Below are 26,408 nucleotides of genomic sequence, written 5' to 3' on the forward strand. Positions count from 1 at the left end.
CCATGTTTGTAGTGGTGAGAAGAACCACCAGGCACTGGCACAAGTTACTCCAGTACCGGCTCGGCCCAACCTCATCAAAGCACGCGCTCGTAATTTGTCACAGAAAGCAACCAATTAAGATGCGTTAAGGGACGGGGGAAGGGAGGGAGAGAGGGAAGGGTAGACGGGGCAAACCAGTGAAAAGATAGCATTTGATTAAAGAGTCAGCGCAGCTGCGGTGAATCAAAACGGCCTGGACTTTCAAAGAAAAACCTCAAACATGGACGGGAGGTTTAGAGTGCGGAGCTGGTATGATCTGATAAAAAGCACTGCTGGTTAACCCTTGATGAGAGAAACAACAACAACAACAAAAACCTGGAAGAAAAGTAAAGTAGAAAAGTAAATGTTACATTTTACATTTTTGTATTGAATGGTGGAAGGCCTTTTACTGGTAGTGTGTTAAAGCATCAAAACATTTCATATTGAAACAGGAAGTTTGGACAAGACATCCTTTTTATTTTTAGGGATGTTCCAATACCAATACTGGAGACAGTGTTGTGCCACAGCCAGCTGCATGTACCTTTTAAAGCTACTCCTTGGCTCATACAAGGAAAACCCTGTCATGAGCATCGATCGCTCTGTTTGATGCAGATGAGGCACATACAGAGTACATACTCAATTAATTAAATAGCAGGTTTTTGCAGGTTTGAGTCACGTAGCGACCGGCTTTTTCGGACTGAAAAGCTACCGTCATCACACAGAAACACTTCAAAATATAAGCTCCTTCAAAATAAAAGCTAACTTTAAATTAAAAAAGGATAAAATAAATATATCACTATTGTAAAGTAATGTAATATTCACCATAATACTATTACTAATACTAATAATAAGTCAATGGTAACTGTATTTTATTTAAGCAATATCTCACATCTGTGATTCTCTGTTATGCAGCACTTTATTTGACAAGAAATAACTCCAGTGCTGTATTTTGGATTGTGCTGTGAGGTTCTGTATATAAGCACTTAATTTTATAAAAAACAATACAATATTATGTTGAAAATTTATTGATATATTTTCATTTGATTAAAGTTTTTTTTAAATTCATTTATTTAAACACCATTTTGATAAATAATCTGATGATATGGAGTTAATAATAATAAAAAAAAATAAAAATAAAAAAAACAGGTATCGGATTTGGTATCGGACTCGGTATCAGCGAGTATCAGACAGAAAGTAACGGAACTCGTACTCGTTCTCAAAAAAATGGTATTGGGACATCCCTACTTTAAAAAAAAACAACAACAAAAAAAAAAACAGTAGGCTTTAATTACATCACAGCCATGAACCATGATCTACTACTTGGTATTCAGTTGCAGGTTAGGGGGAGGAAAATTCTCATTTTAGAGAGCATTTGATTGGACAAAAAAAAAGTGCTTGATGAGGCATGAATATTTTTGGTCTGCTTTCCTGAAAGAGAAAGACTGTTGATTTTAAATATTCACATTTATGCGAAAAGCTTACATTTTGTTTAGAAGTACACTAGTGTATACTGTAGATGGCCTCAAAGCATCCACACATAGACTAAAAGCTCCAAAACTCTCATTTTGATTTCACAGGATCTTTAAGCTCACACACGATGACTGAACGTGACTTCATAAACAACCCGTTCTCACTCCCGAGGCGTCAAATACTGCCGCTTGTGCAAGAGCCCAGCACGTCAATCTACAGACCCCAAAAGCACCCTCTGGCATCTGTATCCGACGCATGCAGAGGGCAGTCTAAACACTGCCAATATTAGGATAGTATTGCATGTGTTTAACCGCAATATGTTTTATTATACTTATAAATATGTAAGTGTGGTTATATTACACAATCATGTCGATTATTTAGATCCCCTAACCCAACCCAGCCCCATTCCTGAACCTAACCAATTATCAACGATATAAATCATGAATGAGGTTTCATGTTTAACATCGCTGATAATTGGTTAGGTTTAGGGGTGGGGTTGAGTAAATTTAGTAACAATAATTTAAATTTACACTGCACAATTTTTTTGATATTTTTAAGCACCCGACTCCACCATTATGCCTAAACCTAACCAATTCTCAACAATATTAAAGACATAACAAGCAGATAAAAGTACAGTCACAATTATTTATTTAAAATAAAAATTATACAAAAGCACTATTATAATTCCAAACCATACGATAGCATTGTATGAGGAACAGAGTGAAACCGAAGATTTTAATCGCTGAAAATCTCCCCCCTCCGTGAAGGCAGCGCCATCCAATACCAGTCACACTCAAAAGATACATCCGAACTTGAGCTCATCATAATCGGACACAAGACACGCGAGAACCAATGGCGTTTGACGTCGCGCTGACACCTTCTCGTGGCGGCGATTTTTTAATTTGTTACTAGAAAGAGTCGAGAGCTGAAAAGAACTTACACCCACTCCGTCATGTGAGCTACTTTTAGTTGACACTCAACACAACAGTTACACAGCTACCTTAAAATAATCAATAAAGGTACTGTAAGTTTCCTTTTAAAGGGATTTTTTAACTATATTTTTTCTAAAACATATTTCGTCCTCATGGTGACATATGCATCGCAGGCATTTTAAATGTCCTGCCATGTGCAACTGCAATTAATCTCAGTCTCTCCCTTGTGTGAGCAAAAAACTTTCCACAACTTATATTTTTTTTCATTCGCCTTTCAAATCCTCCAAAACGTCATTTTTATGAGTATCCATGTGTAACGTGATGTGCGTGCATGTTTTTATTTATTTATTTTTGTAAGCTTTATCTTGTTGTTTAGTGGCAAGCCAGGGTTGCATGCATTTGCATAACTTCCTTTACTGTGTGTTTCTTGTGTCTTGCAGCTGTGACGGGCCTTTTTTTTATGTGATCAGACAACAGTGACAGCGAAAGTTTTCTGATATGCTAGTCAAAAAAAAAAAAAAAAAAAAAGATAAAAATCTCTACTTACCGGAAGAATAAAACAAATTAGAGATACATTTCATGTGTTACTTTTTCAGGCATTTATATAAAAAATAATCACCCTTCTAATTGCTGTTATTCTGATAGTAATCGCTCACTCTTACTAAATAATGACAGTTTCTCGATTTGAGCTGATAATGATGGAAAGGAAAACAAAGAAAAGGCAGTGCTTACAGCCAGCTCTGTATTAACCAGGTCAGCGTGTGTGTTTTCGTTCATGATCCAAAGGCTTATCTATACCATATAATTTTTAGGAGTGGGGGGCGGGGGTGGGGGGGGGGTGGGAGTGCAGGCTGCAGAAGGTTGCGACTGGGAGTGAAACTTTTTCTCAAGGCTCCAGCCACTCTGCAGCACAGGGACCTGCCCAGTGTTCTCCCTCGGCTCCCGATCCAGCTGCAGTGTTCACATAACCCCAGCTGTCCCCCTCAGCTTATGATAGCATAACTTGTCTCTCCCTTTCCTCCCTACCCCCTTCCCTTGCGTTTGCACCCATGGACTTTTCCACTCCCGTCTGCACTGCTGGGCACATATAGCTCCTTTCTCTCCTCATACGTTGTTTTTTTTTTCCACGTTGTAGATTTTTTTCTGATTTTTTCTCCCTCCACCCATGAGAAAAGTCCTATGGCTATTTGACCCCGAGTTGGGATGAGAATGCCCACCCCTCCTCCACCAGTCCTCCCCTTTCTCATTCTGGCGCCGACAATGGTGACTCTCCTACTCTCTTTTCTCCACCATCCTCCTATCCTATCCTCCACTCTCACTGGGTCTGCTCCCAGCTCCGGCATTAGGCAGACGTTCCTGCTGAGCATTATCCCAAATAAACAACTCATTACACATGTAATTAACCAAGGGGGCTAGCCAAGCATCGGAAGTTAATCCACACTAGTATTCCCAGTCCCTCTCCATTCCGATTCCGCTGGAGGGAATCTCTGAGAAAAGTGGACTGTGTTCAGGAGACGGAAGAGAGGGAGGGGAAGTGAAAAAGGATTTAAAATCGACTTCCCAACAAAATAAAAAAATAAAAAATATCCCTATCTCTGTCTTATTCTCTTTCTCTCATTTTCTCTGGCATTCTCCACGGATTGTGCTCGGCTCTTCCTTGTTTTCTTGATCGTCTTAGAAGTGGGTCATCGACGGCTGCCTAGCAGCATTTTGAAGAACATGAAAAAAAAGGTCTGCACTCTCCTTGCGAAAACAGTTGTAGACTTTTTATGAGTGGCCTCCTTATCCAATTAACCTGTCATAAACACATTAAAACAACACATACCCATTCAGGGAGAGAGGGATAAAGGCTAACTATTGCTTTATTAACACAAGAGGACAACAGTTTCTTCACCTGTGCACTGAAGCTTGGCAGGAGCAGTTCCTCTTTCTCGCTGAAGATGATAAATCTAATAAGATTAGACCTTCTCCATTAACAGGCCTACAGTGCACAGTGCTTTTAATCTGACCAGGGAAACAATAACCGAAGGATAAAAGCTAGCAGCAACCATCCCGATATAATGAGATTATGTCCATTGTCTGTCTAACACTCTGGTGGGACCCACACATGCAGTGCTGTTGAAAGAGATAATCACATTACAATTGGATAGAAACATATTTTAGAGATCAGTTTCCTTGTTATGCTGTGATTTATATTGCAAATGTAACTCTGTGTCCTGTACAGGCACAATATGACAATGCTGCAAAGCTACAAGCGACAAAAGCTATCTTTTTTATGTTAATTCAGACAATTTGCACTGTGAATTCGGCAACAGTAGGTCAAAAGTTTTGTTGCTTAAATCGGTCTGTGCTTACCAAAATTAAAATCACTGTCCCCCAGTGGACAAAGCTGGAAGTGTTGTTCAATATACATATTGGCATGTGTGAGCTCTAATTTCCAGGTGAAATGTCCATAGAGTTGCGCAAAAAGTGAGAACGTGATTTCTTCCTGGTTTCCATGGGACCATAACCTGTCATCAGTTGCACTAAAGGGAAATGTGTTGAATTGATGCAAAAATGGGGGATGGCACTTGTCAGTAATTCAGCTGAATGGGTTGATTTCAGGGTACATGAAATTTCGGAAAAAAATCATATCGATTTCTCGTGTGATCTCGTTGATTAATTCGTGTTTTTCGTGTCCTAAACAGTAGCAACAAGCATTTTGTCAGTCGCTTGGTTTCTATTCATGCAGCATTGTGCCAGGTAGCCCCGCCCCTACTAAAAACTAATTGGACCAAAATCCGCCCCTCATGTATATTAAACATCAAACAGACGACTGATTGTGGAAACATCAGATATTGTATGACAAATCCCTCAAGTTCCACAAGAAAAACAATTAAAAGGATGCTGTTTGGAGATTCATCATGAAAGTCATGCAAATAAAAGGTATAAGTTCTTAATTTTATGCTCTTCAGCTGGGTAATGCGTTGCGAGTGAGCGTGCAAATTAGGGATGGGTATTGATACAGATTTCCCAATTCGATTCCGATTCACAAGTTCTTGATTCAATTCGATATCGATTCAAAAGGGTATATTTGAGTTATAATGTCCCTTTTGCTTATGAAAGAAAATATCTACCAGCGAATATTGTTAATTATACTGGGGACCTTCTAACTAGGTACATTACGGAAATGAACTATTAGACCTGTCGCAATTATTAAATAATCTCTTAATCGTGGTTATTTGATCTAACCGTGATTATTTGTGATAACTGCAATTATTGTGCACTTCAAATTCCAATCACATCTTAATGTCCAAATTTTAAGGGAATATATAAATGCCATGAACACCATGCCATTTGTGTGTTATTCACACCCAGCAGAGGCTCGCGCCAAACTCCCACAAAAATATAAACAAATATAAACATTGAAAGTGAATGCAAAGGCCTCTGGCTTCTCTTTAAACAATTGTGTAATGGCAAATATTCCAGGTCATAGTGGGTTCATACATGCAGTGTTAATGACATGCAGTGACACAGAGGAGGAGATGCACGCTTACTCTATTTCTGTAGAGTGATAAAATTATTAAACAAATTCTCAAAGGTTTTGCTTCATGAGAAATAAGGGCTCGTGGGTTTAATGAAAGAGCATGTGAAAGTGAAGAAATAAGGACAGAAATATTTTACTATTGCATAATATAAAATAGTATAATATAATATAATATAATATAATATAATATAAATATAACAAATATATATATTTGATATAATTTTTCATGAAAAAAATAAATAGATTTTTTTGTTCCAAAAACAACAATATAAATGTAAAATTGAACAAAACTAAAGCTGACCAAAAAGAGAGACATGTTTAAAATATTTTGAAATATTTTTATATTCAAAAGATTATTTTTCATGTCATTCATACGTTTTTAAAGCCTTAAAATTAAATAATAAATCCCTATATTTATTTTATTTATATATTTGAAGTTAAATATGTAAAAATTACTTCTTAAGGTGTATGAAGCACACACACACTTTGAGAAATATGACATATGACAATTAATAGTGAAAGCCCTAAAAAAACAATAAATTGTCATAATCGCATAATCGTTTGAAAATTAATTGTCAGCCAAATTTCATAATTGTGACAGCCTTACTAATTATATTTTATTCGTTTTTCATAATTTTGGTCACCTTTGGCTTTTTAAAAATCAATAAATAAGGTATTATATTTCATATATTATTTTTTGTTACATGTTTATTGTTTATTTTCATAAGTTTTACTATTTACACATATTTACATTGATTTGTTGAACACATATTTAAACCGGTACCGTCTCTTTAACAAACCCAGTATTTCTGTAAAGAGCGTCTGTAGAAGAGCACCTGTTAATGAGAGAGGACTCTAATGGCTTTATCTTATCTGTGCCATGTATGATTAGAATTAAATGCTTATTTTTATTTATTTATTTTGATCAACAACTGACTGCAAAGAACAGAAAGGGTATTAAAAGAGACATTATTAAATTACATATGGGTCGTGTGGATCTCGTCTTTGGACACACACGGAACAAATTTTACTCTCAACATGCAGTGAAAGGATCTCGCTGCTGAATACTCCACCACTATACTACACAATTGCTGGTGAGTGAAATGTAAACATTTACCAGCCAGTTGCCAAATACATACTGTACATTTTAGTCGCATAGCGTGACATTTGGTTGCTAAAGCCTCTCAATGTAGAAAAGGGTTGCACCAGAACTTTAGTTGCGTGTAGAGTAAAACATTGATCTTGGGATTTAAGAAGCAATATCATGATTGTTGAAATAAAGATTGTGATGCATCGGAAAATCAATATTTTTACCCACTCTTAGCGCAAATACAGAGATACGTCCATCAAATTTGATTTTGTTGTGTTGCACAGCATTTTTGCTTTCAGTGTGGATTTCAAAATTGCTTATCACTGGAATCTTGTCGCATCACAAGTAATTCGGCACTTCTCTAGGAAGCCTCAGAAAAGGACACCTTTAAAAGCACAACTGTAACTGTAGACTATATGACTCTTTGGTTTTAAAGTTGTTCTAGTCTAACCAAGGTGGTGGGCCTTTCTTCCCAGTTTACAGGTGCTAACTAGAGTCCACAGGTCCACACAACCCCTCTAGAGAGACACTAGCAGGAAACTGGGGCAAGCTAGCAGCAATGTTTGCTGAGTCAAACTTAATTATGCCACATCATTAATTCAAAATCTTAACAGTGTTTGCAACAGGACTGGAGATGTTGCAATGTGTTAAACGAACAGCTATTTATGCTGAAGATTAATTGAATAAAAAATAGATATTTCATAAAGAAAAAAAAAACAGTATGTCAATTGAACTTAAATACTTATTTTATAAGCAAAGTACCTTAAAATTTTCACTCTACACACCCTGAAAGTAAAACTTGAACTATCTTCACCTAGTGTTGTTACATATATGTGTTACTTCTATAGGAGATGGGGAAACTTCACTGTTCATAAATAGCTTAAGTTTGTAATGAGGAAATAAAATTAGCACTTCACTTCTAAAAATATTCCATGATGTGGATATCGCCCTATTAGATTACACTCCATGCCTACGCAGTATTTTGTCTCTCTTCTCTTCGCACAATACCTTCTCTTTGCCAAGTGTGAAGGCCATAAACCAGTTTTAAAGCTCATTCTTAGAGCACTCAAGCCTAATGTACAGTGCTGTGACCGAATAAAAAGAAATTGTGCTATTTTAACATTTAATAAGTTTACCAATGCCTGTTAAAACAGCCTAGATCAAAGGCTGTATAGAGAAAGAAACAGAGCAAGGACTACGACATGGATATTGGGTGGTGGGGGGACGGCAGAGCAAGCCAGAGTCTCGGCAGGTATCTCCCTTTGCTTCCTCTTCTATTTATATAACCCGTGAGCCACTCTGATCCAAAAATAAGACAGTGACCAATTTTAACATGAACAATACTGTAGGCTCGATATCGTAGCCCCTGACATACATATGCACAGCACACACACACAGGCAAACAAACTCAGGCAAAAAAGTCAATCTCATGGCTGAGCTATTTCTGTTGGAACAGTACCGTTTAGGAAGTGTGGGCCACGGGCCAGCAAGCATCTTAATGACACGCCTGCATCACGCGGTCTCTTGTCACAGGAGCTCCCGCCATTGTTAGGGTTGAGCGCAAGCACGCACGCACACACACACAAACACACACACATACACAAGGTTATTTGTTTTTCCAGAGGGGCTGTAACACAGCAGCTGCAGGTGAAAGGAGCCACCTCCGCACTTCACTATACAAAGAAGACCGGACAACACCCCCCCTCCACAATCCACCCTGCAATGCCCAGCAAACCTTGAAGTTTCAAATGAAGTGCTTATTAGTTATGCATATAACTCTGTGTCACACATTTCCTTTCTCTCTCTCTTTCTTTCTCTCTTTCATTCTCTTCTTTTCCAGATGGAGCATCTGTAATCAAATTAATGACATCATCGGCTGTACTTTGGAGAAACTACTGGAATAAAATTTAACAAACTTAACTGTACTGTGGAAAAGAGGAGAAAAAACTTTGAGAGTGTGAGAAAAAAAAAAGAAAAATAAAAGAGATAGCTCCTAAGTCATTAGCCTGATCTTTTTCCATTGTCCGATATAAGACAAAGCAAAAAAATGGACAAAGAAACAGAAAGACCCAGACATCACATAAAATTGCTTCATGAGGTAACATCTAAATGAACTAACATCAAAAATATATTTTACATCACAGAATCAACCTGAATACATTTTGTTACACCAACAACACTAATTGTAAGGGTTAGATCATAAAAATAGCAGGTTAACACTTTTCATAGTGAAGACATTAAACATTTACTTGCGACTAAAGATTTGGGTAATTCACATTAAATACTTTAAGACAGTTGACATGTCCTGTGGTGTGACATGCTATAGTCCATCTAAAAATATTTGAAACTCAATTTTTCAAATTCCTTTTATAATTAATATGCAATCAGCTTTAATGGTCTTACATTATTTAAGAGACTACATGGAATATTTCTACTTCTACTAAACATTCATTTGTCACACTGAATTTAAATCTAGAACTAGTGCAGGCAAAAAAGTGATTAAAGGTTTAAAAGATTGATATTGATAAAAAGATAAAAAGTCAACTGACACATTTGAAAGGTGAAAAAGAAATGCTAAGAAATAAAAAATTTGAACTATACTCTCATTAGTCTAAACTCGTACATTAATCGTGCTCGACATTGATTTGAGAATAAAAATGATTGAAGACAGAGCAGACAGCCAATTGCTGAAACTGGCTAATCTGATTGGTTGTTTTGGAGGTGGATGACATACTGTTGAAGGCCCCTGTGCAAACGCCACCACAAACATAAAGGCATTAAGTGTCACAATGCCAAACTCAGAGACACATCTCCTCTTCTATTTCACTACTTTTCTTTTTCTTTCTCCGCCTCGAATGTATGTGTGAGTGAGTGTCCAGCATGGCGCGCTTTTTTTGGAGCTTCAGCCTCCGATGCTGACAGGCCATTGTTGAGAAAGGCGCAGATGACTGCAGAAAGACACATGTGTGTAGCTTGGCAGGACACCGCTCGTGAGAGCTCCTTTTGCGAGCGCTAGAGCTGTGCTGAGGAGCTGTCTTTGGAAGCTCGGCTGAATGAAATACCTCATCCTCACACTAATGAAAATAAACTCTTATTTCCTCCACTCATTTTATGTTGAAATGCATTTGAAACACGTCTGTCATTTGTCTCCCAATGGAGATGTTCGGCCTGTGTTTACTACTAAACGCGCAAAAAAGTGTATGATGAAACAAATAACATCCTCGGAACACATTAAACAAGAGTGCCTCTGCCTTCAAAGTCCATTGTAAGTGCAGGAATTGCTAAAAATATATGCCTTGCCACACGACACTGTGCTTCGAGCAGCTCCTGCGACAGAGACGTCAGGGTTATGAATGTTACGTGAAGCTGGGGCACAGAGGCCCTTCTGTTCCCCCTCTCACCGGAGAGCCTTACAGAATGACTGGGCTATGCTGCCCCACTGACAAAGATAAATTACATTTGCTGGAAAATATTTCAGCATTTTTTCCTCTCCCCTCCCTTCTCGACTCGTCTCCCAATTTTATTTTTTTTTTTTTTGTGGGATTTTCGTCGTTTTTTTGGCCCACGTCCACCACTGTGCCATGGGTCCCTCTGCCACGAAGCGAGATGCACACACTGTGTCACTGTGCTTTATCACTGAACAACTCTCCATCTACAGTGTCTAAGCACACACTCTGCACATTAAAGAAAAGTTCTGAGCCACCAAGACTGCTGAAATCGCCTGGCTGATTGGGAGTAAAACTTGCCCTGATGTGTTTTTATGGTTTATTTGAGTAACAGACAGCATGAAGTCTATGAACTTTGCCTGTTTTAGACTACATATTTTAACTAAGACCAACTCTCACCGAACTGCAAAAAAAAAAAAAAAAGATAATATAAACACTCTGTTTATATGAACATGACAAGATAAAATGTGTTACGCCCATGAAGGGATGAACCCTTTTCTAAATAGATGACTGTTTCTCATGATTTTCTACTGTTCTGACTCTTATCTTGCTTAAAACTCTTTATACTTCCCTTCGAAGAACACATATGGAGGTGTTTGGATGTCTATGGGTTTAAATTGCTGAGTTTAAGGGAAGGAAGGCCAGAAGTCTCTTTGCTAGACCACCCAGAGCAGAGAGTTGTCTATGGTGAAGAGGAGAGTTTATGAGAAACAGGAGTCACCTTTACCCATCTGATCTTTTTTTGAACAGCACCTCTTTCATGTTCACAGTGTGATATGTTGCGCGAGCACACACACTGACATGTCTGTCATCACAGTCTCCTTTACCGACTTTCACAGTGTTCTATCATTTGCTCATGCACAAACACACACTAAAATAAAGTTTTTCTCATATCATGCAAATGCACACACATACACAACTCTTAGAACTATTTCCGGCCACATACAGGCATACTTTTTCTGCATACATAATAATTACACACCGCTCTGCATATACCACGTAAACCCACAGCAGACCTTTAGAACAGAGAACGAATGCTATAAAATTACATTTTATGCAGAAATATTCTAAAATATGTTTTACAATACAATTAAGCATCAAAGGCGGAACTATTCCTCTGTGATCATGCAGCACTCTGGTGAATTAACTCCATACACTACCTTCCACTTTACAGAGAGAAAGAAAGTTGCCAAGCGTCACTGCTAATTACGAAATAGAGACAGAAGCAAAGTTAAATTCATTATGCAAAACCCAGGACAGTCTAATATGTGCTGGGTACATTCATAATACCAGACATCATAACCTCTTTGAGGGTAAAAAAAATTACTGATCTGAAGCTGGTTTATTTGCTTTATTAAACAAATTTTTAGCCTAGTAAATGAAGCCAAGAGAGTATGGAAAAACTGAAATGAGAAAATGTTTGACTTCATTAACTCAAAATTAACACACTGCTGTGTAATAAAATGGGCTGATATTACCTCTTTTTTATTATCATTGCTTAAGAGTTGCAATGAAAATGAAGACTTTTTTCTCTCACTGTGAGCACTCAAAACTTACTAGAAGACATTTGGTTTATACACTTACTGTATAATTTATGACTTATTTTAGACAAATAAATTACAAGATTAATGTCAACTATTTTACTAAGAATTTTTAAATATGAATTGCTATGAAATATTCTATATAATGCCTCTCTAGAAGATGAAACATCAGTCAGCTCACTACAAAATACAATGCTTTCTTAAACTGTGGGCACAGAAACAGTAACTCGTACTGTATATCGACTACTATATTTTGCCAATATGCAATCAGCAACTAATAATAACAAATATTTTTGTTTAACAGGATAAACTCTGCAAACCATGTACAAACATTTAAAGCCATTATTAAGTACGCCAATTTTTTCACTTCAGAGGGGCATACAAAGTCTTCCTGTCAATGCCCCTGACAATCGGCTCAAGTACCTCAGCCAATCAGAGTGACACTTGGAGAGCTGATCCCTCTTTAAGAGAAGTGTAAGGCCATGTTGTCACTGCTGGTTTTGTGAATCGACAGAAGCCCAATCCCCGGTGATTTCCTAAAGACGACAGGTCTAAGGAGGACCGCTCGTGTTTGTGTGTGCATGTATGTGCAGGTCTGTGAGAGGACCCTCTGAATGTAATCATGAAAGTCCACATGCAAGTGTGTGTTCATTTTCCTCTTGGGCAGATTAACCAAAAACTAAAGCAACAGGTGAGACACACAAACACAAAATACATACAGTACACACACATACAGGAGCTTCATTGATTGTGTTTGCCTGTTCCGACACTATAGTCTGAAAGAGAGTTGAAGTGACAAAAATACAATATGGACAGATGTGCATGTGCAGTATGTATTATGTGCATTTGAAATTTTGAAGTGCTACTTAATTATTAACGAGGGAACTGTGATATGCAACCTATCATATTCATTCACAGTTCAGGACAGGAAATCTCTGTTGAGATAAAAAAAAAAAAAAAAAAAAAAAGGGGCCAAAAAGCGTTTCGCCTCTTAATTAAACAATCACTTTCATTCATTATATCTGGGTCTGTCTTCCTCTTTACTTGTAGAACTATGCTAATTCTCATATTTTTGCAACTACTGGCTTAATACATCAAATCACATCAAAATGTAATTAGTTTATGACAGCTCCTTCCACAAACTCTTGAAAAACTCATATAAAAAATGGTAGGTGACACTAATTCACACAGTATCATTCAGTATCAAAAGCTTAATTTATTACAAGCGCTACATTAATCTATATAAAATTTCATGTCTTTGTCTTGAAGTACACTTTATTAGATTTAAAATCAACCTCACAATTCTACCTCTATAGTTTCAATGGCATTTAATTGGCAATAAAAATAAATAAAATACAATACAACTAACACATAACTGCTATGTTCTGTGAAGTCTTGTGCATAATTATGTATGGCTTTATTTATAATATATACAGGATACTATATATATATATATATATATATATATATATATATATATATATATATATATATATATATATATATATAGTTTGTCTTTAGGTAATAAAACTCTGATGAGCTCACATAATTAAAATCTGATTATTGATTTATATATATATACAGCTATAGTTTTTACTGCTGAGTTTTGTTTTGTTTATTTATTTATGTCTCTATTTGTAAAAGTTGTTCACTAATACAAATTTAGGCTATAGCGCTTGATCTTAATTCATACATTCACCCTTTTTTTTTTTTTTTTTTTTTTTTTTTTTTATAAAACTATTGAAAGTTACTATGCATTTATCGGACCTCCATACATTGCCGCTCAGCTCTATTTTACTACATGCATTCCAACCATAAGCATACAAATATATATATTATAAGTCTAATCATGAACTCCTAGATTTGTTTCAAACTGCTTTAAAGTATGTTGGTTCACTGTGCGAGCAGATTTAAGCACTTTGAAAGAGAAAAACTAAACCACGGGCCTCTGTTTAAAATAAAGTCTCGCCATTAGTAGTATAGTTTCTCTTGTTAAGAGGGCATACTAGTACATGTTAGTATTAATAGAAATAACATGTGCTTGTCATTGAAATAACATGCGTTTGTCATGTCAACTTTTTAACGGAGTCTGTAACAACCTCGTGGACTCGGGAAATAACGGCGATATCAACTCAACGCATTATTGTTTGCCTAACACAATCACATAAATGCACAATGTAGCTACAAACAGAATGATATAAACTGATAACAGTGTCACTTACTTCATGGTTTGTATGATGTGCGCCCGGTGAAGTTTGTCCTGCGTGACGGAAGGTGTTGAGCCGCCGGGGTGGACTTCGCCACTTCACACTTATTAAAATCCACCAAAAATCACTAGCACGATAAAAGTGTCGTTTTGTAAATGCGTGTTTGTCTAATGAAGTGTTTCAGATGGTGAGGTTATAGCGCTTGGTGTCGGTCGTCCACGGTGAGGAATGATTAAGCCGTTATTGCGACTGATGATGTTGAGCTGCGTGCGAGCCTCTCTCTCTCTCTCTCTCTCTCTCTCTCTCTCTCTCTCTCTCTCTCTCTCTCTCTCTCTCTCTCTCTCTCTGTCTCTCTCTGTCTCTCTCTGCCTCTCTCTCTCGCTCTCTGTGCACCCCCCCTCAGGGCAAATAATCGGGTTTACTCTTGAAGGGGGACGGGCTTATATCACCCCAGTGTTTTAATGAAAGAAGCGCAACAAAAATGCGTTGTTATCTCCTACCTGATAAAGTCAAAACACACCGTGTATAATCAGAGTGGACATTTGTGGTGACTTAGCGCAAGTACCAGGCTGAATGAAGCTTGTCGGATGTATGCTGCACAGTCGCACCTTTAGCTTTAAATTAATACGATTTTCATTCCATTTGTACATAGAGCTTTTTTAAAACAAGTATCTGATTTTAGAGTATTAGAGAGTATTTATTAATATTTATTATTATTATTATTATTATTATTATTATTATTATTATTTCTTTGTTGTTGTTGGATGCTGTTGTTGTTAAACTTTTTAAACTTTTAAGTTTACATTTTATTTTCTATTCAGTTTGCTATAGAATGGCAAATTTTCCTTTGACACTGGGATCGAAAACAACAGACAAATATATAGCAATAAAACATACTGTATACTGTGCGCATTCAGTAAACAGACATAGGTATACTAAACATTAAACATAAAACATATAACTCATATAAATCAGGCTAACAACAACCGTCAGATAATTTTTTTTTTTTAGTTTGCGCTTAGTTAAAATATAACTTGTTTATAACTCATTAATAAATAATGCAAATTGTTTTGGGTACATATTTGTACCCTAATGACCTATTCTTTACCTTTAAAGGTACATTTATGTTTTGACCTTCTGGAACAAAAAAAGTTGTTGTTTTGTTTCTGACAGCGAAGAGTTTAAAATAACCAAATAACAGCAAAACATCACTGATAAGAGTATAACTCTACTAATTACCTTGTTTAAGATACATTAAACACTGCCTTTTCCCCTTCATTGATTAGTGCCTTCTCTCAGCCTGAGAGGAGTATCTCCTCACCTTTAATTCAGAGGGGTTTCCTTATCACTGGAGTACTACAACAGATGAATAAATCACACACAGTTCTATCGTAGCATGAAATGATTTAAACACATCTAGTTTAGCAGATGAGAATTCATACACAGAGACACCTTGATTACTATCACAAAACCTCCCCATGCCAAAGACCACCTTAAGAATATTTAGAAATAATAACTGAATTCATGTTGGAGGCCTGACGAAGGAATAAAAACACCAAATTGCATCATATTGCTGTTTTTTTTTTTTTTTTCAGTTCCCCATTTTGACTTCCAAAGCTGACATTTGCTTCTGAATTTCTTAATGCAGATATTCCATCCCTTCACAAAACTTTTGCTTTAGAGTTAACCTTAAGTGCAATTTGAGTCACTGTCAGACAACCAGAGGTAGAGGTAAAACATGAAATTAGTTAATGAATTAAACAAACCTGCTAATCTGCCTGACAGACTGTAACTAGACCCAGTGGTGTCAGCTTCTGTGGGATCCCACTTCTGGGTCACAAGACACTGATCTTGAATTTCATTTTTATTGGTAATTTCAATATCCAGATCGTTACGTCTTTGGTTCCACGAGCTATGTGATACCACGTGCTATGTTTCATCAGATTCTCTGATTCACCATGAATTTGACAGTTCCTCACATTTTGACAGTCCACTGTACAACCAATCTAAAACATCTTCAACATTATGAACAGAGCAGAGCGGGATGCTTTTAACCTTTACATCCAATTGCAAAAGCATAGCATATTTATCATTCAATACCCACCACATTAACAATTCCTTCAGTTCTTCTTGATCCAGCTTGTGTTTTGTCTTGATTTCACCAGGAAGGCCCTCTTAGGTTTCAGTGTGCAGTTTTGGCTGTCTAGTTGGCACCTGGTTAAGAGACACAAAGAGAGAGAGAAATTCTTTCTGTGTTAATAGCCATTTCTAGGCACAGTGTTCAGGATACACTTCATAGATGGGGGAACTACAAAAGGAATAATTAAATATATAAACATTGTTATTGAGTTGCCTCTTGCATATTCATGTGGTAGGTAAACTAGATAAAGAACAGAAAGAAGAACAGAAACAACAGCAACTATACTGTACTGTATATCATTGATGTTGCCCTGGTTGGCTAAGATCTGCACAAGCCATTTGCAGATTTAACCACTCTAGATATCTCTTTTCTCATAATAATAATAATAATAATACTAATAATACTAATACTACTACTACTACTACTACTACTACCAATAATAATAATAATAATAATAATTCCTTACATTTATATAGCGCTTTTCTAGGCATTCAAAGCGCTTTACATAGTATATAACTCTCCTCAAACACCACCAGTGTATTATGTAGAAAATAGGCATTACAAATATTTACATTCTCTTTGTACAAATTTTCCCTGGCATTTCCTGCCATTCTCTTTCTCTTTCCCTCCTTTTTTTTTTTCTCTGCCTGGGTCTAACCATTATTTGTACTGTTTTCTTTTTTTTTTTTTTTTTATTTATCTCAGGTTCTGCCATCAATCTTCAAAGACTATTTTGGTTAGCTTAAAACTTCAACAGATTGATGCATTCATAGACACACTGTTTATATACGTAGTAAGAAATTTGGTATTTTGCTACTAACATAAATATAGGGAATACAGAATACATTGCAACCAACGAATTTGATAATTTCACTAAATCATTTCAGTCTGCTATGCATTGTGCTTCATAACTAAGGGGGACCCTACAAATGTTTTCTCACATATAGATGAGTAATTAGATATTGTTAAGATGACTTATACATTAAGCCCTTAATCTCTGGTGCAGTTTTGGGCTGCTGCTCGTAATTTTTCACACTCAAAATTGAAGAGGTCATCAATCACACATACTGTGGACTAACTGCAAAAAAATCCCCCCAAATTAAAAAAAAAAGACTCAAATTATTCATAAATAAGATTGTATTTATTTATAATCAGATATGATATGCTAAATATGATAAACAGAAAGTTTTTTTTTTTGAAAAAAATCACAATATCACAATATACAGATCTGAAATGTAGGTGGCGCTCTAACGCATTTTAGCCCTCATCCATAGACATTCAGTCTAATTTTCAATTCATGCAACAACCTTGTTATTTCATCAAATATCTCAGCCTCTGAGTGGACTAGAACCTCAATCTAAGTGTCATTAGAAAGCTGAGATCTCCCCCATTTACGAATTAAAATTAAACTTGTTTTCCATCACTTGCAGATCAACAACCTGGTTTCTATTAACTTCAAAGCAGCGTAGAAAGTGTCCAGTAATGATTATGCCATTTCGTACACACTTATGAGAGGCTTTTCAGTAAAAGGTCATTTTGAGGTTTTGGCCTCATCTGTTCATGTTCGTAACGAGCAGCTGTAAGGAGATGAAGGATAAATACACAATGTTAGTGGCTGACATCGATCCCACCCACCTTGTTTTCTTTTAGGGAGCCCGGTAGTTACCCACTTGTTTCTTATTATCTTTAGTCAGACATGAGTAGTGTTTGGGGAGGAAAGAGGTACAAGGCCTCTATTTCGTTTTATTTTAAGAGCATGATAAACATCAACACATTTTCTTTGGCAAACAGGAACAAGCAAGGCTGTTTGTGTACAGTATGTGTGTGTGCAAGTGTGCGTGTGGAATCTGTTGCTGATCGCGCTCATTGAAAACACAATCTGGCTGTCACTGCTGATAACATTGTCAAGCGCTCAAACAGCAGCACTGAGCTTTCACAGAGCAGTTGAACACAGGGAATGAATCTGGTCTCCAAAAGTCTGGCCAGATCATACGTATATTTGTCTCTTCCCCTCCTCATTTTCTCAGTTTATCTCACTCCTCCCCTCTGCTTCTCTCTCTGCCATCTTTAATTTCACTCATTTCATCGCTACCCTCTCCTTAACTTTGAAGTATTAGATAGGCAGACAGATAAATAGACAGACAGGCAGAGGGAAAAACAGACTTACTAACTGGGGGTATTTATACAGTACACAGAGTAATACTGCATAAGAGTCTTGAAATGAGTCTACAGATTGCTTTGGAGGGCTACGAAATGGCACTTTTGTTTGTTTGTGCCTCAGTTTTTCTGTTTTTAAAATTAAAACTTACATTGCACGAAACAACATGAGAGCATAATAATTACGATCTACACTACACAATACTAACTGCACATAACTGTATAAGATGGGTCTCTTTGCACCTTTAATCCTAGCATTCACTAATTTCTAAAAGATCCTACAAGCTAAATCAATTTGATTGATGCAAATACTATGAAAAATAATGCCTGACTAATCAGCATTACAGCCGCCATTTAGCATCAGAGTAAAGCAGTTCAGCTATGGTTTTAAATGGAAACCGAGTTCACATTACCGAATTCATCACCCATCCCCTCCGACCATTCACAGTCCTTATCTAACTTTCTATGAACTTCAAAGTAATAATAAAAAGTTCAACTTTCACTTTCCAAGTGTACATTTAACTTCTAAAAACTGCATAGTTGATGCAATCATCGTGATTTGAGTCTTCTTTTCATTGAATTTAAATAGCACCTGAGCACGCTAACACTTATTGTGGTTGGAAGAAAACTGGTAGTGAAGTGTTGACTCGTGTGGGGACAAATTTGGTAATTTGCATGTTCTGCTGGGCAAACAGCGCGTGAATGCTACACCTTTGATTCATTATAGATGAACCACAAGCAGCACAACACGGTTAAGCCTTTGTGCACGATGCTGCTGCTCTGGTTTCAATCTTAAAGCGGTGTGCTGGAAAAAGCCACCCTAGTTCCAGTTACCCTGCACTCTACTGAAGTCTTTATGTCCCCTGTCAATACACCTGTACTCTGTCCCACTTGCTAATGGAGGCCTAAATAGGAGTAAGTGTCAAATGACAGTAAAATTTGAAAACTATATTAGCTTAAGTTCCGTACTTATATAAGCATGGCTTAAAGGGCAATTTCTCAGAACACATCTCTGAGTGACTGAGTGCAACTGTAATACACATCTCTGCCAGCAGGGGCGCACCAAGGCCTTATCACAGATGAGTCAACCCTGTCTGTCACAGCTAAAATACTATAGTATAACTGAAAGGTAAATTATTGAAAATATGCTGTATGTATTATACAGCAACAAGCATATGTTACAGGGATAGTTCACCCATTAATGAAAATTCAAGCTGGTCCAAACCTGAATGACTTTCTTCCATTAAAGAGAGAGAGAGAGAGAGAGAGAGAGAGAGAGAGAGAGAGAGAGAGAGAGAGAGACGATTTATTACATTTTTTTTTCATCTAATGAAAGTGGAGTGGGCTTGTAACAACATGAGGGTGAGTAAATGACAGATTTTTAATTTCTAAGAGAACGAACCCTTAAAGAAAATGACTCAAAGGAACACATGCGCTTAAATTGCATTTTTGTGTATAAGAACTAACATGCAAATATCTCAGTTCACCAGTAAGAACACTGGTACATAGCTCACTCTCTGTCATATCCATGAGAAACCACCTCAAATTGTCTCCTTTTATTTCTGCATTCAAATTACTGAAATAAACAGGTCCTGCTGCTTCCTGAATTCCTCAGTTAGTTGGATCACTGTTTTGCCTTTGTATGTGTCACCCTTCAGCTCAAAGTTCCCTTTGTCTGTCTAATACTAAAAGCTGGAAAAACAAAAATACAAAAATACAACTATAATGATTTTTCCTCCTTTGAACAGCTGGAAACTAACTCACTCAAAACTTGTACAGTTATTTCATTGTTTCGACACTCTTTTTTTCAGGACGGCGGCACTAAAAAAGATGCCAACATCACATTTTTCTGTCTCCAGACTCAGAGTGCCAACCGGTGTTTCCTGAGCTAGTGCAGAAGTTGGGCCGTAACAGATGTTGGGCATTATGGACAGGCAATAGAAAAATCTACCTATATTTTCTCATGTTTATGCCAAACTGGCCATATAATAGTTGCTGGTCTACATTATTTGTGCAGGGGGTGGTTAAATACCCATAACATAAAGTGTTATGTGTTTAATTTAAGGGTTCTTTCCCCACAAAAAAATCTCATTGGACACCAAATGCATCATACCTTTCCTTTACTCTCTTTATTATTGGTCTCTGTTGTTCCCTCTTTTACTCAGTATCGAAACTCTGAGCAAAGCTGCCCAGCTACACTCATGCACACTTCAAGTGGTAAAGAAATCAAACTCTCTCTTTGTTCTCTCTATTGCCCTTTCTCTTCTCTGACTGTAGCACAAAGACCAGGACCGCTGTTTTCTTGAACTGAGAAGACCCTCTCTATGTGACAGAAATTGCAGAATTTACTTGCTCTTAGAACCACGCAACAAAGAAATGGTTGTGCTTTTATAGAAAGCCTTACTTTTACAAAGCACTGACAAATAAAATCAGGGGTTCTCCATTGTTGTGTCATGATACAATAATGGTTTGCAGGTTTGCTCTGATAGGTTCATGGATAACAGAGAAACAATAATAAATGCAAATAATAAAATGCAACCATTTATATCATAGAGCACAGTAAGGTTAGCATAATAAATAGGCTTATCAACTTTTACAAGGGAGGAGAAAATGCTCACCATATCTTTCGTTGTTGATGTCAAATGCTGCTTTTTTGGTGCAAATTCATCTGTCATTTGGTCAAAGCTAGCCAAATTACACAGAAGCCAATAGAGACAGGTTGCTTGAAATGCCTTCATCCTCGAAACCATGAACAATTAAGCAAAGAAAAAGAAATGACCCAGAATACACGTTATACAGGTTCACTTGCAACAAGTATAAACATGGTTTGTGCCAACTGCAATGTGTTCTGTATGGTAATCCTTGGCTTAATAAATATAAGAAATACAAATTGTAATAAATAAGTGAATAATGTATTTCTATGTTTGAATTTAAGGACTTTTTTTGTTTGTTTAATATGATAAACGATTATGTTACCATTTTGGGGCATACAATCTGGGTCCTGGAGCAAAACCAGTTGAGAACCACTCCCGTAAATTGTTCTGTCAATATGAGCCATTTCACAAAAATACTGGATCACACATCAGCAAAATATTTGCAGGAAAAGTCATTAATTTCCTATCCAGGTAATATCAAACAATATATAACATCATCTGAGGTTTTTTGCATGTCAGAAAACTGCTCTCCCACAGATGCCTACAGAAGCTTCACACTGGAGAATATAGAAGCATAGGAGCACTTTGCACCGACTCTTCACGAGTGATGCTGGGTGTACACATACCGCACAGCGCTGCTCTGTTGAACGGATGCCGTCTAAACCTCTTTGTGCCTGCAATACCATCCCAGACTCATTCTTATTCAAACAAGATGAGACTGGAGGCAGGCAACAGAGATTAGCCTGAGATCAAAAGGCGGTGAAGCACTCGTGTTTTGTAGATTCAGACGGGCCCCATTCTACATGTAAGATCCGCGGAGGTACGAAGCGCTGCACAGATGACACCCTCTCCAAGGGACAGAGAGAAGTAATATGAGAGAGAGAGAATAAAGAAAAAATGACAGAGGGCCAAGACTACAGGCCCAGTGTGAAATACTGGAATTAGATTATGAAAAAGAGAATGGATAAAAAGAGAGAAGAAAAACTAAACCGTTACCACAAGCAATTATAGTGGAACAAAGATAATTCTGCTTTTTTTCACTGCTGGAGAGATGTAACCGTTTCCATGTGTTTAATATGTCACCATTTGCTGTGAATTGTTTAAAATATGAAATACTCCTCTGACAGACAATAATATGGAGCCATGTAACCTAAGAACATAGCATCTGGATCTCCAATATGCAACATAAGGATGGTAATTAATGCGACGCCTGCGTGCCAACTGTGATTAATATAAATAAACGTTTGGGGGGGGGGGGGGCTCATTTCTCAACTACGTATATGTTTCGTAGTTAATGCAGGCTTAATTGCTGCATCAGTATGCAAACAGGTCTGTCTTTGTCACACACTTAATGGCAAGTGGTAGAGGTACTTCAGTTCTAAGCTAAAGCCAGATCACTCATGCCTGTAGATGCTGTGATAAATAAGAGGAAAACCGCACAAGGAAAATTGCCATATTTGTGTAATTTCCAGTTAATTATTGATTTAGCAAATAATGCGAGTCTGCGGGAGTTAGGAGAAGGGGACTAGCGATATGCAAACACACACACACACACACACACACACACACACACACAAACAGACAAACTGAATCCTGACATAGCCAATGGCGAATAGACAGAGAAGTGTTCAAACAGAAAAGGGTGCCTCCTCTACAAAGTGCACCACCTTTCCTGTGAGAAAACAACGCTCATTTCCAACCACAATTCAGATCAAAGATTCATATTTATTTATTTATTTATTTTGGTAGCGAGAAAGTTTTTCAAATGACAAACATGGGAGCTTTGGTAAACTGGGTCAGAGCTGCCTTGGCTGTGTCTCCATGGGGTGGGTTGGTGGGGGGTGCAGAATGTCACACCCTGAACACCCAGGAAGAGAGGGATTCGATGGCAGAAAGCTTGTGAGGGATGTTTCCTTAAAAATATGCTGCCTCAGAAATATTGTTCTCAGAATGTAAATAAACTATGCTAGAGGAGGAAGCTGATTGAATTGGGATTTTATTCTCAAAGGGCTGAATTAACCCTAGACTGCATGACCCAAAAAACCTACAGTACACGAATGCATAAATAGGGTCAAAATGATACCTACTGGTTTCAATGGACTTCTTGCAAGAAAACATATACTGTTTATACCTTTATCTTCAAAAATTTAAGAATTAATTTGTTCACATTGCTTTTAATGTTTAATTCATGTTAATTTGTTCACCTTTAATGTTTTAAAATTAAAAGATAAAAATTCAATATTCTTTAAAATTATTACAACTTTTCCTGAATCGACTCTTTCTGATCCTTTATCACAAACACATTCAAAACATCTAACAGTGCAGCTTTCTCCACTGGAACATTCAAAACCTCATCTGCTTCTCATTAAAACAACAAACAACTAAACAATACTCCATCTCCAGCACAACCTGGGGTGCATTTTCCAAAAGCATCGTTAGCCAACTATAGTCGCAAGTTCCATCGTTACCAACATTGTTGAACGATTTGTTGTATCCCGAAACCATAGTTCGCAATGGACATTCGCAAACAGCATCGCAAAGTTGTGGTAGGAACTACAGCTCTTTACCTGTGGTTAGAGGAATAGTTTCTTGTTAATTTGCTGTGTGGACATCATTTCACTTCGCTGAGGCTTCTATATATTTTATTCCATATATCTTTTATTCTGTCAAGACTTTGATCATGTTTACATGCATTCAGGAAAACAATTAATTCCGGGGTTTTGCAGAAAGTGGCGTTCTGAAACATCAAGGAAACGCAAGTGCAGCCGTTTAAGTGATTAAAGAAAAAACGCTTTATCACACATGGCTTCTGTCAGAGAACATGGCTTTTATGTGTTTATGTTAATGCATAAGTGCCGTTAATATGTTTTTGAAGAGTGCACATGTGTGTATGAGCTCAAGTGCATCAGGGAAACACCAAAGTCTGATGTAGAGAGAAACCCCACTATTGCAGCGCAATGCAACTGTCGCATTACAAAGTGCATGTCGCTTTCGTGTCTTCAGCTGCTTTCTTGCATTAAACAGCTTTCTGGTGTACGTGTAAATGAGCATTTATAATTTAATAATTGCAGAAGTTAATACTCCACCCCCTGAGTAAAGTCAATAATGATAGCTCAACCAATGTGGTTCAAACGATGGATGTGCAACATAAATGCTATGGTTCGGGAAACAGTCGTGACAAGCTAGTTAATTGTTCCAATGATGCATCATACTATGGTGGTTAAACAGTGAGTTATGTCATTGTATGGAAAACGCAACCCTAGTCGGTAGTCTGGATCATCATCATCCGAGTACTCTGATTTTGACTCCTAACCCACTATGGTTGTCTCGTTGAACATTTCCAAAGCCTAATCTGCTGTATATGTGAGCGTATTTTGCTAATAGTCAACTTGCTAATAGATTGATTGCTAGCTGATTTAGAATATTTGAATGTCTATGCTTCAAAATCTGTCATATATATATATATATATATATATATATATATATATATATATATATATATATATATATATATATTTTTTTTTTTTTTTTTTTTTTCTTTTTTTTTAAGTTTGAAAAATACAGTATTTCCAGACTAAACTTACCAGCTTGCTAAAATGTGCTAGCTACCTAAGTATAAGCTCTAGTAATTTGCTAGCTAGCTGATTTAAAATATCATTTAAAATATCTGAATGTTAGTGCTTCAAAACGTATCTGTCATAAACTTTAAAAAGTACAAAAAAAAAAAAAACAAAACAAAAAAAAGAACAATACCATGTAAAGTCAAAATTCCATAGGAAATGCATGCAGGTAATTTTTACCTTCTTTATGCAGTCTTAGGGTAGTGATAGAATTATTATTATTTTTTTTTTTCTGAAACTATGACCAAGAAATATTAAAATGACATCGGTGAGAGTCAAAAACAAGATTTTTGAGGCTTACATGGAAGATCAAGGAAATAAATATTTTTGTGGATAAAATCTTCCAAACATCAGACCCCTTCAGGTCAATTTGACCCCCTTTTTGCATTCAACGTTTAATGTCAAAACTAAGTTCGGTTACATTGTTGAGTCTTGAAAAAAAGTGTTGACTTCAAAGTTAATATTGAGGTAATATTAAGCTATGGACTTATACAGAATAATACAGGTATTCATCTTTATTTGTGAGGTAAAAATGTTCTTCCCATTTTCAATGTGTCAGTTATACAAGATGATTTTCACTGTTTCTTGGATTTCAAACACTCCCTACATTCCTCCCAAGCTCTAAAGTTCTCATTTGCAAACTGTTCAGACCACTCCTGCTAGTGTAAGATCACCAATTCCCTTGTTTCATACTTAAACTAGCAATGTCAAACTTACACTAAGGCCAGATTGATACAAATTGATATTGATTCTGTCGTGGCCGCTAGCTCCAAAGTGAGGAAAATCTAATTCAAACACTGTGCAGAGGCTAGGTAGTTTCCCCTCATGCTTCACTTCCAACCAAGCAAATAGTTGCTGGATTCAATTACTCTAAACAGGAGTAATAATGAAGTCTGACTTTGAGGATTTAGGACAACATAAAAGCACATCATTTAGGATTACAAAGTCCTGTGTCTGTGATATATTTAACATTATGCCATGGTCTATCCCTTAATAATACAAATAAGTACAAATCATTATGTGGATTATAAGATTTCATTTTACCTGAAATGACTGTTTCAGACCACCCAAACTTCACAGCTCATCCTGAATTCTGAAATTCTCTACAGAAGGACAAGGCTTCAAAAACATATACTTTTTTGGCACAGACAGTCGGCACATACTGTTCCCTGGTCACTGTGCAGTTCTTGATTTTTCCACAGACACACTGTTTCGGCTCATCACAAGAGGGGAAGGAGAAAGGGAAGAGCTTGGAGGGAAAAACTCACCGGTGCCGATCTTGTGCTTCCCCAGGAAGTCACACCCTGCAGGTCCAGCTGTGGGCCAGGTTAATGAAACGCTTACAAAAATTAATAATAACAAAACAAAATGCCCTGCATTAATAAAGCCAGACCAGCTGGCTTTGAACAAAAACCAAGATGTGGGATGTGTTGCCCTGAAAACTCTCTCGGATCTAAAAAGAGTGCTATGCGTACCAACAGAAATGAGACACTTGCTTCCTAAACACACACCCCCCATGAAAAAAGTCACCCTTAAGATTTGTGGTCCTGCAGCAAAAGTGTTTGGCAGTGCCTGATCTCCACCTGTTCCTGTCTCTCCAGGCTTAG

At 37.0% G+C, this 26,408-nt stretch overlaps 1 protein-coding gene across 5 annotated transcripts in view; it reads right to left on the minus strand.

Annotated features, from left to right (window-relative positions):
* Positions 1-26,085, minus strand: part of LOC127425608 (myocyte-specific enhancer factor 2C-like) — a 99,486-nt gene extending 73,401 nt beyond the window's left edge. Inside the window, exons 1-2 of one of the 5 annotated variants that reach the window (XM_051671787.1) lie at positions 26,070-26,085; positions 16,335-16,444 (exon numbers count right to left, since the gene is read on the minus strand). The gene's annotated coding sequence lies outside the window, so the exon portion shown is untranslated. Of the gene's footprint in view, positions 1-14,245; positions 14,537-16,334; positions 16,445-26,069 lie in introns of those variants that run through there. The other 4 variants (XM_051671814.1, XM_051671806.1, XM_051671796.1 and 1 more) reach the window with 4 other exon arrangements.
* Positions 26,086-26,408: the final 323 nt, after the last annotated feature.

This window comes from Myxocyprinus asiaticus, chromosome 3, assembly GCF_019703515.2.
Source record: "Myxocyprinus asiaticus isolate MX2 ecotype Aquarium Trade chromosome 3, UBuf_Myxa_2, whole genome shotgun sequence".
Taxonomy (NCBI): Eukaryota; Metazoa; Chordata; class Actinopteri; order Cypriniformes; family Catostomidae; genus Myxocyprinus; species Myxocyprinus asiaticus.